Below are 18,973 nucleotides of genomic sequence, written 5' to 3'. Positions count from 1 at the left end.
TGCTTTGGCTATGAGACTGTTGCCGAAACACCTTTTGGCATGCGACTTCTGCCAAGACTGTGGAGTTGGCTTTCATAGCTGGGGATGTGATTGTGTGTGCTTCTCACTTATTACATCTCTTAAATTCAATTAGTGCCCCTTGTGCTATGGGAGGCCGGTGCACTGTCTCAGAGAGAGGAAGAAACATTTCACCAATTACTTGTATCACCACCTGAGCATTTTCATAGAGCACTTGCCCCCTCTGAATATAAATTCTGTTCACAGCAAGGGTCACAAATCAGTAGTTGTTAGAATCCATTATGAAGAAATAAACATTTATCAAATTGCTTTTTGAGAAGGTGAATAATTTAGCACTCTCACTCCCCCCCACCCCCAATCCTTACAACAACAACAAAACCATGCTGCTGACTGACAATTTATTTTGTTCCTCAGAGATGCAAGAAGTGGCAGCATGCTGAGTGAATATTGATCAGCTGGATATAGATAAATGAAATCCCATTTGCAATTCCTGGGTTACTAGCTTGTCACCAATTAAAGCCAAAGGGCATACTAATGTACCAACAGTATTAATAAGGACTCTAGGGGTTTTTGTTGACCAGAGGTGCTGTGTTCTTGTTTCCTGTTTACTGCCCCACCATTCTAATATCATAAGTTCTTTGAAAAGGGCCCGGTCTCCCCCTTGTTGCTCATATACATCTTTGGATTTAAAATTCATGGTATTGCTAATTAAATTTTTTTTTTTTTTGTGGAAGGAGACTTAGAGGCAAGATTATAAGGGATATTGAGTGAAAACCCAAGCTTCCTAAATTATCTTCAAAGTTTCCATGATACACCTTTCTCTTGGTTCTCTTCCTACCTATCTGACCACTCCATCTTAGTCTTTTTTTCTGGATCTTCATCTAGGTCATGCTAAAGGTGACCCACAGGGCTCTAGTTTGGGTCCTCTTCCTTCTTTTCATTTGGCCTCATCAGCTCTAATGGATTCAATTATCACTTTGATGTTCATGATTCTCAAATCTACTTAGCCAGCTCTACCTTTAAATTGACCTCCAGTCTAACATCTCCAGTTATTTATTGGACATCTCAAACTGGATGTTCTATAGACATATTAAATTCATCATGTCCTAGCTGAACTTATTTTTTTCCACCCAAAACCTTCCCCTCTTCCTAACTTCCCTATTGTTGTTGTTGTTGTTTTTTTAACCCTTAACTTCTGTGTATTGACTTATAGGTGGAAGAGTGGTAAGGGTAGGCAATGGGGGTCAAGTGACTTGCCCAGGGACACACAGCTGGGAAGTGTCTGAGGCCAGATTTGAACCTAGGACCTCCTGTCTCTAGGCCTGGCTCTCAATCCACTGAGCTACCCAGCTGCCCCCTTTCCCTATTGTTGTTGAGGGTACCACCATCTTCCCAGTCACCCAAGCTCATTTTTACTCTTAATTCTCTTGCCATTCCCCACCCCAATTCAATCTTTTTTTTTTTTTAAACCCTTAACTTCTGTGTATTGGCTCATAGGTGGAAGAATGGTAAGGGTGGGCAATGGGGGTCAAGTGACTTGCCCAGGGTCACACAGCTGGGACCAATTCAATCTTAATTGCCAAGACCTCTGGATTTTTACCTTCATAACATATTTTTCATATGACTTCTCCCAATCTGTGAAACTACTACCACCCTGGTACAGGCACTCATCATAATTTCATGCAAGGGAAATTTCTGGTTGGTTTCTTCATACTTGAAAAGGATCAAAATGACATCATTATTTTGGGTCAATATATAACATATCTTATTGGCTGATCAAACCAATACACAGGTTGAACACAAAGTCTGTATGAACATTTGCGTTTGAGAGGTCTCTAAATTTCCATGTCACATATTTCTTTTGACCTAGTGTAATTCTGCTTTTCTCATACAAGTATAGCACCTTCTTTGTATGGAGATTAAAATTAATATACAAATACTAAATATTATGTTTATACATTTTTATTAATAATAAATGAACAAAAAATACTAGCTAAAAGGTACTAACCAGCCTGCTCCCAAGAGCAAAAGAGGAAGAGGAAGGAGTTACAGCAAATTATATACAAATGTGACCATGCAAATGTGGAAGCACAAGAGAGATTAAAGGGAATTTTGGGAAATACTAAGGGACTTATGGGGGATGCAGTCCAAGGTTCAAAATCTCCATTTATACATTTGATATGGGTATAGTATGAAGAACGATCCTGTACCAGAATCTCTTATGTCTCAAAATCAGTAGTAAAGGTTTTCAGAGACCTTGAAAATGTCCATGTATCATTTTTTTTGACCTCTGTATGAGTGCTTGTTTTGTATGAGTCCTCTGTAAAATAGACTTTTAAGACAAATATGCTTTTGACATTCAGACAATGTTTCCAGGCCATCTGAGTTATATTCTCTGCAGTAGAGTCTGAATGCTTTTCCAGTTTTCACAGGCATACAACAATGAGTTCAGCACAATGGTTTTGTAGACCATCATTTCAGTAGGCAGCCTAATACCTCTCTTTTCTCACACTTTCCTTTGGATCCTCCAAAATACTGAACTAGCTCTGGCAATGAAAACATCTGTGTGTAAATCCCTGGAAAGTATTATAGAGAGCCAGCCTCTATATGGTTTTGGGGTCCTGAGTGGTGTTTTGGTGGCATCAGATTGTTAAGACAGGAAAAAGAAAATGAGAACAAGCAGACTAGTGGTTAGCCCATGCTGATCTAACCTCTATGGGCTTTGGAGTTTATTATATACTGATTTCAAACAAAGAACACAAAGAAAGAGTCATAGTTGTGAAGGGGTAACAAATCATACACAACTCATTAAAGTCTAAAGAGTAAAGGTATAAGTACAAAGACAATGGCCAAATTCCAACCATCAATTAGTAGGGGATAATTCTGGGAGTGGAAATATTTTATGGAGATGCTCTGAATTATAGGTTTGCACCTGGTCAAATAAAGTCCAGACTAAAGGCTCCAGTTTTATCTAAGTATGCAGTCTTATCTAAGTAATGTCTGTTAGGGTTCAGGCTTCTTAATTATCAAGGAGAGGAATCATTAACTCAGTAGATGCTGGTCTGCTAAAGACTCAAAGCTTTCCAATAAGAATATTAAGAAAGGTGGGGATCTAAAATTGAGTCAAAAGAGGAGCCTCAGATTTTTACCTTGGATGGCCCATTCTGTCTGCATCCTGACATGCAGTGCAGAAAAATCATACACACAGTTTTACTTGCCAATGATTTTGTAATGGGATCTAGGTAAAATATCTATTACAGACTCTGTTTCTCTAAATGACTCCTAATAGCCTTTTGGAGGGATCAAGTTGTTTTTGGATTAACCTACCTGCTGATACCAGAGCTTTTCAGGGCTCAGGTGACCAGGACCAAACACAAAGACTGCCTCAGCCTGGATTGGTCACGGAGGGAATCCAGATAACAGGCCCTAAATTTGATCCTATTTCTCCAATGGCTCTCAACAAAGTATACTACCAAGGGAAATGTCTACAGAATTTGAAATTTCTCCATTTACTATAATCTTGAATAAATAATGGGTTTAACACTTGAGTAGAGTTTTCAACAGAGAATTTGCAAGGCCAAGGGAAGCTGATAGAATTGATGTTGAATGGCCTTAGTTTTCTAAGTAAAGTAAGAAACATAGAGACAGTGAGAAGTTGGAGGTAAGAAGTTAGGAACTTAAATAGAATTGTATAGGTCTGGAATAGTGCCTTATAGAAATGTAATAGGTAGACACTAGAGATGCATAAAAAGACTGCTGAGTAGTAATGAGTGTAATCAATAGGAATACAGTTAGCTCAATTAGAAAGCAGAATAAGATTTGCAATCCACTATAGATAGTTGCATGGAACATATGAACATAGGAAGAAGAGAGGATAGGATGAATAGCATTTAGTCTATTAAGCTGCCAGTTTATTGGGCTCTTATGAAGACACTAAAACTTCCCACTTAAGGTGTGGGAACTAGGGTCACTCTGGAAAGTGATCAGAAAAAAGAAGGTTGAACAATTATTCCTGGGCTAAGAAATCAGATAGGCTCCATAATAAGAACAGAAAGATGCATATCTGTTGGTAGCATTTAGATGAAATTCCTACACTGAAGAAGTGGGATAGATTTGATGACAGAGTGTTTTCCTTCCTAGTATTTTTATCTTTTCTGTAGTTTTCAGATTTCCACTGGCATTAATCATTTTCTTCCTACCAAAAGAGTGAAATAATCAAGAGACTCAAAAGAGCTAGGGACCTATCACCATGGATTTTTTATATGAAACAAATACATCTTTCATTTGTCTCCCTGGTTAACTATTTAGGGTTACAGGGGAACAAGGTGAAAGAAAGAAGTTGTGCATGTTGTATTAGGTCACAACCAAACACTAATAGTTATGGATTCTCATTTCTAAGACTCTTTTATGACCTTAAAGACAAGAGGAAATTGACTTTAATATTCTGGTGCTTTCAAATAATCAGAGAAATTTACTTAGTTAGGAAGGGAAGTCAACAGATGGGTATAGTTGTCAGAGAGTGAGAGCTGAGCTTTGAGTTTATGGTTTCCTTTCACAATATATAGTATTATTATTATTATTTTCAAATTAAGCATCTCAGAAGTAGGATGAGTCTAGGATGATAGTTTGGAAAATTATTCCTTTGGGACTTGGGGTACATTAAAAATTCTGCTATTTTCAGTAGCCAGAGGCCATGGAAATATTGATTCATACAGAATTATTTTTCATCTAACAGTAGAATTCTGTTAGTTTCTTAGGGTGCTGCTCACTGCTCTAGCCCTTTCACACATCTCTAATAAGGAAAGAGTTAAGTTGTCAAAAAACAAATAAGCACACATGAATGAGCTATGTTGCTGAATGAACTGAACACTTCTATCGCTTGACATTTTCAAGTAGTCAGTGCTGCTTTCTGTCTTTAGCCTGTTTTCAGATAACTTGGCAAGAACTGCACACTGCTACTAGAGGGCTGGTAAGTTACACTAATACCATAGGGAAAAAAGGATCTGCTCACTAGGAGGCCCTATTAAGTGAACATCTGTTAACTGTAAAAATCCCATGAACCAAATGGGAAAATATAATGAAATTCAGAGCATTTGAACAAATTAAAATCATAAAATACCAGTGGGCAGAATAGCTGTGGATTTCACTATTCTGTAATTTACATGGAGACTTCAAGCAATGCAAAACAAAGCAGGGGGACTTAAGATTATTTACAGATAGATTGAATATTGTCATCCTTTCATTTAGAAAATATCTGCAGGGAGGAAGTTTATGCAAGAAACTTCCCAGTTGAGATCACCACTCAATCCAATCCAGCAAACATAAGAACCTACTGTATGTATGCAGGGAGAGACATAGTTTACATGAGATAAGGGTCTCTGCCTTCATGGTACTTAGGGGGATATGAGATACACAGATCACCATGATACAAAATAAGATGTGATCAATGAAATACAGAGATATGAAACAAAATGTAATATGAAAACCAAGGAAGAGATGTTAGAGGGATGAAGGAAGTTGGCAATTGAATTGGGATTTAAAGAATATGTAAGAACTCAGAAAAAATTGATAACGACTTAGAGCATTTCAGGAAAAGAAAAACATCCTGAGCAGATGTAAAATATGTGAGGGAACAAAGAAGTCTAAATTTCACCAGCAAATGGAATCTGTGGTGGGGAGATATGAAATGAGATGAATGGCATTATGGTGTCCAATTGTGCAGGGGCATGAATGCTGAAAAAAAGGAGTATGAACTTTATTCAAAAGAGAGTTTTGGGGGCAGCTGGGTAGCTCAGTGGAGTGAGAGCCAGGCCTAGAGACAGGAGGTCCTAGGTTCAAACCCGGCCTCAGCCACTTCCCAGCTGTGTGACCCTGGGCAGGTCACTTGACCCCCATTGCCTACCCTTGCCAATCTTCCACCTATGAGACAATACACCGAAAGTACAAGGGTTTAAAAAAAAAAGAGAGAGTTTTTCAAGCAGAGAAGTGGTATGACCAGATTTATATATAATTTGATCCAGAACAAGAAATGTTTGAGGAAGGAAGTATAAATTTTCTAGAGTCAGAAGACCAATGCTGAGTAGATATATCTCAAAGTCCAAAGGAAAGAAGACTAAGACTTTTTAAATAATCTTTTCCCAATGGAATTTCTCTAGCCATTTGGTATGAGCATAGTTAAGATATTTTGCATGAAGGATGTACTGAAGATGGGAAACTGAATCAATGTAATATTCAAGGTATGTTCACAGGTCTAGAAATTCACTTGGCTCTGTTCCTCTGGAGTTGAAGCGTGACCTTCTCAGTGGCCAGATAACAGGTCTGGTTTTCATCCTGAACATAGCTTCCATCTTAGAGTTGGCCACAAGAGGTAAACATAGGTTAACTGGAGCAAATAGATCTATGAGGATGGGGTGAGGTCAGTTTGATATCAATATTGCATAAATTCCTGTGGCCATTTGGACATTTATTATATTAATGTCTTTGCATGATTCAGTAGTGACATTAGAGTTATTTAATCTCATGATTACCTCTGCCAATTTCCTATAGGGGCAAAAGAAATGTGGATGTGGGGGACTTAACAAGGAGTGTGAGGAATGATAAAGGGGTCAAAGGCACTTAGCACATGTGAAAAATAGTGATTATTGTCAGGTGCATATAAATGTAATAGGATTCTTGAAAGATGGGCTCCTGCCCCATCTCTTACAGCACTCTAATTGGAGACCCAGCATCTCTAATTGTACAGAGAGGTCTAGTTACTATAGTTGAGAGGGAAGCTGTATATCAGAGGGCAGAGGGTGAAGCTTTTAAATAAGGCCTCTTTCCCAAATGCCTAAGCAAGAAATTGGAACAGAAATATACTGCGGAGCTAAAAAGTCTAAAAGTGCCTCTTAAATCTTCACTACAATTACCATAATACAGAATAATAGATCCAATACTATTTTTAAAAGCTTTTGAAGGTTGCAAGAAGCAGCCATAAATTGTGGGTTGCAGAAAATCTGTAACTGTAGTTTTTCAGAGGCTTTTATTTAAATGAGAGAAAAAAGGACCTCTAATGAAACCAGAGAGAAATAATAAGGACCACTATGAAGAAATGGGAATGTTTACTTGGCTTTGGAGGTGCAAAGAAAGTGTAAATGCTTTTTGAGTGTGTGTTTATTTCAAAAATCAGATTCTCCTTGCCTGCCATATTTGGTGACAATCAGGTAAGTTCAGTTTAGTCAGCTACTTGTGACTGTGACATTGTGGAGGGAGGATATGAAGAAGGAAATGGGAAAACAATCTGAATAATATTTGGATTGTACCAAACTTGGGAGATGGAGAGACATACTGACTTTCTCCCTTTCTCCTTAACCCTCCCTCCCTTTTCTTTCTTTTTCATCCTCCACACCCTTTATGTCTGACTACTCCATCTTTTCCCTCCTACTCCTCTTACAGCTAATCATCCAAAAAAACTTTAAAATGTCTATTGCACCCATACCATCCTTTCTATTTCTGCTCTCAGGCAAGTTGTAGATTGACTATGTTTTATGTTTATTGAAACTATTTAAGAGCTTTCATACAATATAGTCCATACCCTATTTTTTGCTACCACTAAATCTATGGGTTATCTTATGGCCATGTTAAAAGACTTTGATGTATGCATGCATCTATGTGTGTGTGTATGTGTGCGTGTGTGTGTGTGTGTGTGTGTGTGTGTGTGTGTGTGTGTGTGTGATGAACTTTGCATTTTCCTACAAAGGGGGCTATTTTGCTTATGCTACTTTGCCTATCCTCTACCTGTAAAAATGCCCATTATCTTCTAAGAAGACCCAGACCAAATTAAACCCCTTTTTATTCCAATCTTAAGTAGTCTTTCTCTTTTGAGCTGCTAATATCTCATTTGTATTATACATAAAGTGGACGTCATAGTGTGTCTTTCATTGTTGGCATTTGTGGACATCTCATGTGTTGTATAGGGTTATAAGCTCTTTCAGAACAAGGATTTACTCATCATTGCTTAACCCTCATACTTTTGGGCATTTCAGATGCTTAGTAAATATTTGTTGAATGACAGCAATAGTTGGACTTTTCTCAATGTGAGAAGAGCCTAATCCAAGAGCTGCATAGTTCCACAGAGAATCACAATAGATCTGCAGTGTACAGGGCCTATTTGTTTTTAGCTAGTTATATGTAATCCACTTCAAAAACATCTAGATTGTATTGTGAAGTCCTGGGTGTCATCTGGTAGACTGATTTGTAACTGGGCCTCATGAGTGAAGGAAGATTTAAGATGCTCTTAAATTTGTATCTGGAAAACCTTTGTGTGCAGCCCCTGACCAGGTTTTTTCATGGCTATGTAGCAAAATGATTGCCATGGCTGAACAAATGTTGACTAATATTTGTCTTAACCCCTCTTCATTCTATAAGTTCACTGTAAACTATTCAGAAAAAAACCCACAACATTTTTTTTCCTTTTGCCCTTCTACAATGCCACATTATTGAATCCAAAATCACATTTCCTTATTGGGTTCCAATACCATCCAGTTTTTTCTAATCCTTAGTCAATGGGACAGTTCAATGAGTAGCTCTAGAGAACATGAAAAGTGAAAAAAAGCAAATTAAACCTTTTAAGCCTTCTTCAAAAAAGGAAAGAAAAAAAACTGATATTTTTTTTTACTTCACACTTCTTGCTTATTCCTTTTGCCAATAGAACTCTCCTTATGAAAAAAAATACTGAACTGAAAAATCATGCCTTAAAATTTAAGTCTCATTCTGATCTCTATGCTATCATATCTCTGCCAAGAAATAGGAGGCATGGGGGTGGAGCCAAGATGGATGAGTAACTAGGGCAACAGCGTGCCTTTTCACCACAAAAATCCTCTCCAGCCAAGAGAAAAATATTGCCACAAAACAAATACAGGAGTGAAAGAACCAACAGAGACAGAGGGAAACAATCTTCAAAAGTAGGCAGAGATCATGTGGGGAACTGAGGTGAGAGGATGACAGAGCTATCAGGAGGCATAGTAGCAAGGGAGGAACAAGCCAGGAACAAACTACAGCCTCCACTGCCCCAGACATCTGCTCTTACTGATTCTGAATTTAAGTCTAAGCTAAGTCAGACCCTGAGATCCTGACAGGCAAAAAGAGGTCTAAGCCAACTAATACCCCTTGAAATTGCAAACCTGTGGAGAAGTTTGGAGTCCCAGCCCAAGGCAATCTGGGCTAAAGGGGGCTGATCTGTGTGGGCCCAGAATCCCAATCTAGGTTTGGATGAGGACATAATCCACAGTTTGGGGTAAGGACACAATTCTCAGGGGAATCCTGCCTGGGACCTTTTTGTCCAAAACTAAGGGTGGAGCTCTAGGACAGGGCAATTAAGGGTGTGACTGATTGAATCAAGAAAACCTTAAGACCAAAACCTGAGCCTAAACCTGGGGTTAGAATCTGATCAGCAGTACCTGACCTGATCAAGTTCACAGTTAGATCAAAAGCTTACACCCAAGCCTAAGGAAAGTCTTTAAGCTATCATCATCTTAAGGGTCAATTGAATCAGCAGGGGGAGGGGACTCTCAGAGCTCTCAGTCCTCAGACCATCTGGTAAACTAGTAACAACCCAGAAAAATAAGCTAAAGATAATATCAAGGAAAGACTGAAATTAAAGAGGGCACCTCAACTCCCCAGAAAACAGAGCCTACATATAATTACATAGGAAAAATGAGCAAACAATCAAAAAAAGCACCTAACTAAAAACTTTTTTAGGGAGATAAAGAACAAGGTGAAGACACAGAAAGGGACAGCAAAAGCAAAAGAAACACACCAAAAGTCCAAAAGAAAAATATAGATTGGACACAGATTCTGGAAGAGCTCAAAAAGACTTCAAAATCCAATTATTAGAGATAGAGGAAAAGTGGGGAAGAGAAATGAAAGTGATCAAAGAGGAAATGGGCCATTTGAAAAAGGAGAACCAAAAACTGCAGAGGAAAACCAGATCTTAAAAATCAGAATTGACCATCTAGAAATCAATGATTTCATGAGAAATCAAGAAACATAAAAGCAGAATCAAAGGAATGAAAACAGAGGAAAATATCAAATACCTTATTGAAAAAACAACTGACCTAAAAAATAGGTCGAGGAGACATAATCTGAGAATTACTTGAGATTATCTGAAAGCCATATTGAAGAAAAAACCTTTGGATATCATATTACAAAGAAATTATCAAAGAAAACTGCCCAGAGATCCTTGAACAAGAAAATAAAATTGAAATTGAAAGAATTCATAGATCGCCTCTAGAAAGAAATCCTTAGTTGACAACTTCTGGAATGTAATAGCAAAATTCAAGAGCCACCAAGCTAAGGAAGAAAATACTGCAAGTGGCCAGAAAGAAACCATTCAAATACCATGTTGCTACCATCAGGATCACTCAGGACCTAGTGACTTCTACATTAGAGGATTGGAAGGCATGTAATAGAATATTCAGGAAGGTGAAAGATTTGAGTTTACAACCCAGAGACACCTATTCAGCAAAACTGAGTATATTCTTTGAGGGGAAAAATGATCACTCATTAAGATAGAAGATTTTCAAGCATTCCTGAGGAATAAGTCAGAACTAAACAAAAAATTTGAAGGCCAAATATAAGACTAAGGAGAATCTCAGAAAGGTAATTTAAGAAAGAGAAAATTTAAGGGAGTCATTAAGGTAAAAATATCTATATGTCTACATGGAAAGAAGATTTCTATAATTCTCAAAAATCAGTCTCAGTAGTAGAGAAGATAGAAGTAATTTACTCAGAAAGAAGGTGGAAAATAAGCTGATTATGATAATATGATGTATATGATGATATATGATGATAGGATGTAAATGTGATGATATGGAATGATATGTATGTATGATATGACATGTATACATATGAACGACATGTAAAAATCAATCAAGAGCTGAGAGTATTGCACTGAGAGAAAAGAAAAGGGAGAGACAATGGGGTAAATTATATAACATAAAGAGGCGAGAAAAATCAATACAGAGAGGGGAGGATAAGGGTGGTGATGGGTAAAGTTTAAATTTTATTCTCTTGGTAACTGACTTAGAGAGGGAAAAATGAGTATATTCAGTGGGGCATAGAATTCTCTCTTACCCTATGAAGAAGTAGAAGGAGAATAAGACAAGGGAAGTTGGGGGTAATAGAAGGGAGGGAGAACTTGGGGGGGTGACAAAAAGCAAAATACTGGTGAGAAGAAATAGAGTGAAAGGGAATAGAGCAGAATCTAAAGGGCATAATAAGATTGAGGTCAATACACAGTAATCATAATGCTTAATGTGAATAGGATGAACTCACCCATTTAATGGAAGCAGAGAGCAGAGTGTTGTTTACAAGAAACACATTTGAGGCAGAGTGACACAAACAGAATTAAGGTAAAAGGCTGGAGCAGAAAGTATTATGCATCATCTAAAGTAAAAAAATCAGGAGTAGCAATCATGATACTAGACAAAGCTAAAGTAGAAATTGATTGGATTAAAAGAGATAAAGAAGGAAATTACATTTTGTTAAAAGATACCATAAACAATGAAGTAATATCATTACTAAATATCTATGCACCAAATGGTATAGCATCTAGATTTCTAAATGAAAAATTGAAGGAACTCAAGGAGGAAATAGAGTAAGAGCATACTAGTGGGGAATCTTAATCTTCCCCTCCCAAAACTAGATAAATCAAACCAAAAAATAAATAAGAAAGAAGTAAGGGAAGTAAATGAAATACTAGAAAAATTAGAGTTAATAGATATCTGGAGAAAACTGAACAGGGATAAAAAGGAATATACCTTCTTCTCAGCAGCTTATGGTACATATACAAAGATCAACCATGTACTAGGGCATAGAAATATTGCAGACAAATGCAGAAAAACAGAAATAATAAATGCCACTTTTTCAGATCATAATGAGGTAAAAATTATAATTAATAAAGGCCCATGGAAAGGCAAAATTGAAGTTAATTGGAAACTAAATAATCTAATTCGTCAAGATAGGTGGGTCAAAAAAGAAATTATAGAAACAATTACAGATTTCATTAAAGAGAATGACAATGAGGAGACATCATACCAAAACCTATGAGATACAGCCAAAGCAGTACTCAGGGGAAAATTTATTTCTCTCAGTGCCTATACCAACAAAATAGAGAAGGTAGAGATAAATGAATTGGGCCTGCAACTTAAAAAAATTAGAAAAAGAACAAATTAAAAATCACCAGATAAAAACTAAATTGGAAATCCAAAAAATTAAAGAAGAAATTAATCAAACCGAAAATAAAAGAACTATTGAAATAATAAATAAGACTAGGAGCTGGTACTTTGAAAAAACAAATAATATAGATAAAATACTAGTCAATCTAATAAAAAAGAAAGAAGAAAATAAAATTAATAGTATCAAAGATGAAAGGGGTAATCTCACCTCTAATGAAGAGGAAATTAAGGCAATTGTTAAGAACTACTTTGTTCAATTATATGGCAATAAATATAACTATGTAGGTGAAATGGGTGAATATTTACAAAAACATAAATTGCTCAGATTAACAAAAGAAGAAATAGAATTCTTAAACAATCCCATCTCAGAAAAAGAAATTGAACAAGCCATCAAGGAGCTTCCCAAGAAAAAATCCGTAGGGTCATATGGATTCACAAGTGAATTCTACAAAACATTTAAAGAACAATTAATCCCAATATTATACAAATTATTTGACAAAATAAGCAAAGAAGGAGTTTTACCAAATTCCTTTCATGATACAAATATGGTACTGATTCCAAAAGCAGTGATATAAAAACTGAGAAAGAAAACTATAGACCAGGGGTCAGCAACGTATAGCTCTTGAGCCATATCTGGCTCTTTTGAGGGCCAGATATGACTCTTTCTGCAGGAGCCATAAATTCAATTTTTTTTCAGGCACTGTTACAGGAGCGTGCACTGTTACAGGAGCACGCACTGTGAGCACTATACAGCTCTCACAAAATTACATTTTAAAAAATGTGCTGTTTTTGGCTCTCATGGCCAAAAAGGTTGCTGACCCCTGCTAAAGACCAATCTCCTTAATGAATATAGATACAAAAATCTTAATTAGAATACTAGCAAAAACACTATAGCAAGTGATCACGAGGATTATTCACTATGATCAGGTGGGATTTATACCAGGAATGCAAGGATTGTGTAGTATTAGGAAAATCATGCACATAATTGATCATATCAATAATCAAACCAACAGAAATCAGATAATTACCTCAATAGATGCAGGAAAAGTATTTCACAAAATATAACACCCATTCCTATTGAAAACACTAAAAAGTACAGGAATGGAAGGGCCATTCCTCAAAATAATAAACAGTATATATTTAAAACTATCAGCAAGTGTCAAATACAATGGGGACAAGTTAGAAGCCTTCCCTATAATAAGATCAGGAGTGAAGCAAGGATGACCATTATCACCTCTTTTATTCAATATTGTACTAGAAACACTAGCAGTAGCAATTAATGAAGAAAAAGAAATTGAAGGGATTAAAGCAGGCAGTGAGGAAACTAAACTATCACTCTTTGCAGATGATATAATGGTATCTTAAAGAACTCCAGAAAATCAACTGAAAGACTAGAGGAAATAATGTATAATTAGAATCTGTTACCCTATAAACTACAATTCCCAGCACATCACTTTCCTTCTCATGTTACATGGTCACATAGGGAGGATATAAATTTGGTGTAGCCCTGCCGCTTGCTCTCTTCTTCAGGTGGTAATCTCAGCTGCTGCCAGTGGTTGTTTTAAACAGGCAGGAGAATTTAGTCACATGGTCTTATTTTATTAGATAATTACCTTTTTATTTCTTTACTTCTAGTGCTTATTAATAAACTATAAATTATAATTCTTGGAGTTTTGGATATTCATTTTAATCCTACAATAATTAACAACTTTAGTAAGGTTGCAGGGTACAAAATAAACCCACATATGTAAAAGGTAGAATTATGGTTGGATTGAATAATTAAGAGTTTGATCGCCAGGAATTAAATACTTAATTCCAAATGAAAGACTCAAGTCAGAATGGCTTTTATGGTAGTTTATTTACAAATAGAAAGAGTGAAAGCAAAGAAAATGAGAGAGAGAGAGACATAATTAGTACAGCAATGTCGGAATCAGGCAGGCTTCAGAGGCCCCAGCAAAAGGGTGGCACAGAGGTTAATTTAACAAAGCTTCTGGCCACGAGGCCTCCTCCAAGATGAGGGGCCTCTCCAGAGGCTAGTGCCTCAAGAAAAGTCAAGGAAAGGGAGTCAGCTTTTTCACTCACCCATGTGACAGTCCAAAAGGAAGCAGTCTGAGGTCTCGAGCCCAACCTCCTCTAAGGCCAAGTTCCCCCCAAGAGGGGAAAAACCTCTCACAGGAAGTTACCATCATATTTAAAAGACAATTCTTTGTGTCACTTCCTGTGTCTTCCACTTTCATGTGGACCAATGGCAACTTTAACTTTGCTTCAGACTGCCTAGGGGGCAGTCAGTTGTTTTTGATTTGTCACTCACTAGCACACATGGGTCATAGACCTCCCTCCCCCACTTAAAGATTAAGTGGGGATTGTATACATTTCTGGTGGCTAAAATCTGAAGAATAAATAGGGGAGAGTTAGTCCTATCTTCACACATAAATCAAAAGCATTTCTATATATTTCCAACAAAACTCAGTAGCAGGAGTTAGAAAGAGAAACTCCATTTAAAATCACTCTAGGAAATATAAAATATTTAGGAATCTATCTGCCAAAACAAACTCAGGAATTAAATGAATACAACTACAAAGCACTTTTCACACAATTAAAACTAGATCTAAATAATTGGAAAAACATTAACTGCTCCTGGGTAGGACAAGCTAATATAATAAAAATGACAATCCTACTCAAATTTATCTCCTTATTCAGTGACATACCTATCAAACTTCCAAAAAACTCTTTTATAGAATTAAAAAAAATTATAACAAAGTTCACCTAAAAGAACAAAAGATAAAAAATATCAAGGGAAATAATGAAAAAAAATGTGAAGGATGAAGGCCTAGCATTACCAGATCTTAAACTGTGTTATAAAACAGTGGTCATCAAAACAATATGGTACTGGCTAAGACAGAAAAGTGGATCAATGGAATAGACTGGGGATAAATGACCTCAGTAAGCTAGTGTTCGATAAACCCAAAGACCCCAGCTTTCGGGACAAGAACTCACTATTTGACAAAAACTGCTTGGAATATTAGAGAACAGTATGGGGAAAATTAGGTTTAGATCAACATCTTACACCCTATACCAAGATAAATTCGAAATGGGTAAATGACTTAAATATAAAGAGTGAAATCATAAATAAATTAAGTGAACATAGATTAGTATACCTATCAGATTTGTGGTGTCGATGTGGTATCTAGAAACCTCAAACTTGTGGCCCAGTGAGATCTGATGAACCCCAAGTTTTAGTTTGTAGTTTGTAGGTTGGAGATCCCCAAAGCTTGTGCTTGTTCCCTGTTCCCATGAGAATCCAGGAAGGGAATCCCAGACTAGCAGTTGCAGACTGAATAATGGACCCTAGGGTAAATACTAAATACCCTTTTGTTCTAGGTAGTCTTCCCCTTTGTATCAGAGACCTTTTCCCAGGAAGACACACCTGGGCAGGGACCATCCTTTAGTATCCATTGTAAGTAGCCCCTTCCCTTACACCCCAGCCTCTGGCTAGGATTCCTTTCCCAAGCTTGATTGTATCCTGTCAGTATGATAATGTCAATCATTTTTCCCAGTCCTTGGATCTTCCCAAATGGTTTATAAGTACCGTGATTTCTTTGTTTTCCAGGAGTCATTATCTAGCATGGTGGCACTCCCAGGGTGTCAGGGACTAGAGCAAGCAGTGTTCAATTCTCTGCATAAGGCACGTGTTGCTTGGCTCTGAGTGGAGGCCTAATCAGCCCTGTCCCCCCTTTTCCTTAATTAAAGAGTGGCTTTTCTGACTATTTAATCATTCTGTTTTTCCAAAGTTAACATTGGGAAAGAAAGTAATTTTAAGACCAAGCAAGAGACAGAGAACATTATAAAATATAAAAGAAATGACTGATTATATAAAATTAAAGAGATTTTGTACAAAAATATTTCTAAATTCCTCTGATTTCATCATATATGTTTTTCTTGCACTAACATTTAATTATTGTACTGCCATTTTAACAGCTAGTCTTCAATTGATGAATACTCAATTTGTGGTTCTTTGCAACTAAAAAAATTGATGTTTTAAATATTTTTGCATATTCTTTTTTTTTTTGACCTTTTTGGGAAATATGTCCAGTAGGAGCATTCTAGGGTCAAAGTATATATAGATTATTGAGTTTTTAAATATAAATATTAATTGTTTTCCAGAATGGCTTAATCAGTTTATAAATGCAGCAGTGCATTATTGTGTCTGTCTTCTCAGAGCCCCTCCAAATTTAAAATTATTTATCTGTTTTTTTGTTTTTTGCTTTTTTGTCAATCTCATGACTATTCTTTCAGCATAATTATTGTTAGGTTTCCATAGTCCAAAGAAAGAACTCTGAATTTTAAGTCAAGATTGATACACAGAGATCCTTGATTTGAGACAGGAACACAACTTAGAATATATTAATTTGTACCTCTTTTTGGCTCTCCAAATAACCTTTTCATTTTAATGCTTTAAAAGAATTGATTTTAGGGCTGTAGCTCAAACTATATCTCCCTGAGGCCATAGGAGGAATACTCCCTCCTTTTGTTTTCATCTTTTGTCTTTGATAAAGACTGGTAGAGTGAAGAGAAGTTTTTTGTTTTATCTTTATACAAGGATCTCTTAGTTAATGAAGTTAGTCAGCTATCTGCCATACTGGGAAATAAATGCTATGTGACTATTCTAAATTCGCACTCTTGGCTCCAGAAGATCCTTCACCTGATTGTGGTCTCAGTTCCCCAGTCAGAGAGTCTCAGAGAAGGAACATCACTGAAAAGCTTAAATTGACAGAGGGGACAGAATGCTGGTTCTTTTTTCCTGGAACCAGAGACTCAGGAGGCATGTAGTCTGGTTCTGGGTTGCTTCAGCCTGCTAGTGGAGGTAGCTGAAAGAACTAGCTGGTCACATGTGGCTCATCTTTCTCTCTATGTCTCTCTGTCTCTTTCTCTCTCTCCCACTTTTTGTTACTTAATACATAATAAAAATAATAATGAAATAAAATTAAGATATGGTTTCCAGAGAATTTTTATCATAACAACTCCAGGAGAGGAAATAAAATGAAAAAAGGAATAAGGTAAAGTTTCTATTTCCTTAGGAATACAGCAGGAATTCACAAAGCAATTTAATAGAGAAAGGACACTGGACTTTGAGTCACAAGACTCATAAAACTGAGATGTGGACCTTATACCTTTTTGCTAGCTTGGTGGATCTTGGATAATTCATTTCATATTTCTAAGGTTCCAGTCATCTTTTATTCAATGAGGGTAATATTAAAAGGCAATTGAGGTTCCGGGTTAAGATGGTGGCAGAGTAAGAAGCAGCTCTTAACCTCTCCTGACTGAAACACACAAAACTCCTCAAGGGGACATAAAAACAAGTCCAGACGAACGGAGGAACCCCACAACAGGGCACAGCGTGGAAGGTACGTGGAATTGAGGCATTTCCATGCTATAAAGGGGTGAAACAGCTCTCACTAAATCGCGAGCTGAGCAACCGCCCCACCCCCACCCCCTCCACACACAGCACCTATAGCACCGAACCCAGCTAAAAAGAAATAGAGCAAGTTTGGGGCACCCATCGAGTCATTGGCAGCTCCGGGGCCTGTTCCTGAGAGCAGCAAGATTTGGGACCCCAAAAAGCCAAAGAACGCACCCGAAATCTGAGCGTGGGCTTAGGGCGCAGAGCGCAGGAGCAGAGCTCAGGCAGGCTCAGAGCTCAGGCTCCTAGGAGGCATGGGTGGAGGCAGACACAGCCACAAGCTAAAGCTCTGAAATCCTGAGTGGGGAACCAGCGTAGGCGGGTATACGATTGTGGAAGCAGCGCCCTGAGACTTGTAAAAAAACCTCCGGCAGAGGATCAAGCAAGGGGGTCCACCAGGGGGCTTGACCGCGGACAGACCCTGAGCGCGAGGATAAACCTGAGAAGCTGCTGGGCTAACGATGGCTACCCAGTCTCAGGAAGTTCAGAAGAGAAAGAATAACAACAAGAAAAAGAAGTCTTTAACACTTGACAACTTTTACACAAAGAAAATCCAGACAACCGAGCAAACAGAGAAGGAGAACAAACAAGCATCCGGACCCTCCTCAAATAAGGAAAACTCCTCACAAGCTATGGAAGAGTTCAAAACTGAGATTTTGAGGAAAATGGAAGAGATCTGGCAAGAAAATATAACAGTTTAAAAGGTAGAATCTTGCAACTGGAAAGTGAGGCTCAGAAACCAAATGAACTGATAAGCAAATTGAACACCAGAAATGACCAGATCTAAAAGGAATACCAGAAGCTTATAGCCGAAAACCAGAAGATTATGGCCAAAAACTGAAAGATTATAGCTGAAAACCAGTCCCTAAAGGCTAGAATTGAGCAGCTAGAAGCTAATGATCTCTCAAGACAACAAGAACAAATAAAACAAAGTCAAAAGACTGAAAAAATAGAAGGAAACATGAAAAATTCAATGAGAGAGTGACAGACCAAGAAAACTGGTCTAGAAGAGACAATTTCAGAATCATTGGTCTTCCAGAAAAACCAGAAATTAATAGAAACCTGGACTCCATACTAACAGAAATAATCCAGCAAAATTGCCCTGAAGTCCTACAACAAGAGGGCAATATAGACATTGAAAGGATTCATAGAACACCTGCGACATTCGATCAAGAAAAGAAAACACCCAGAAATATAATCGCCAAATTCAAGAGTTTCCAAGCAAAGGAAAGAATCTTACAAGAAGCCAGAAAGAAACAATTCAAATATCAAGGAGCAC

Source organism: Gracilinanus agilis, chromosome 2 (assembly GCF_016433145.1).
Source record: "Gracilinanus agilis isolate LMUSP501 chromosome 2, AgileGrace, whole genome shotgun sequence".
Taxonomy (NCBI): domain Eukaryota; kingdom Metazoa; phylum Chordata; class Mammalia; order Didelphimorphia; family Didelphidae; genus Gracilinanus; species Gracilinanus agilis.
This window is presented reverse-complemented; position numbering follows the sequence as displayed.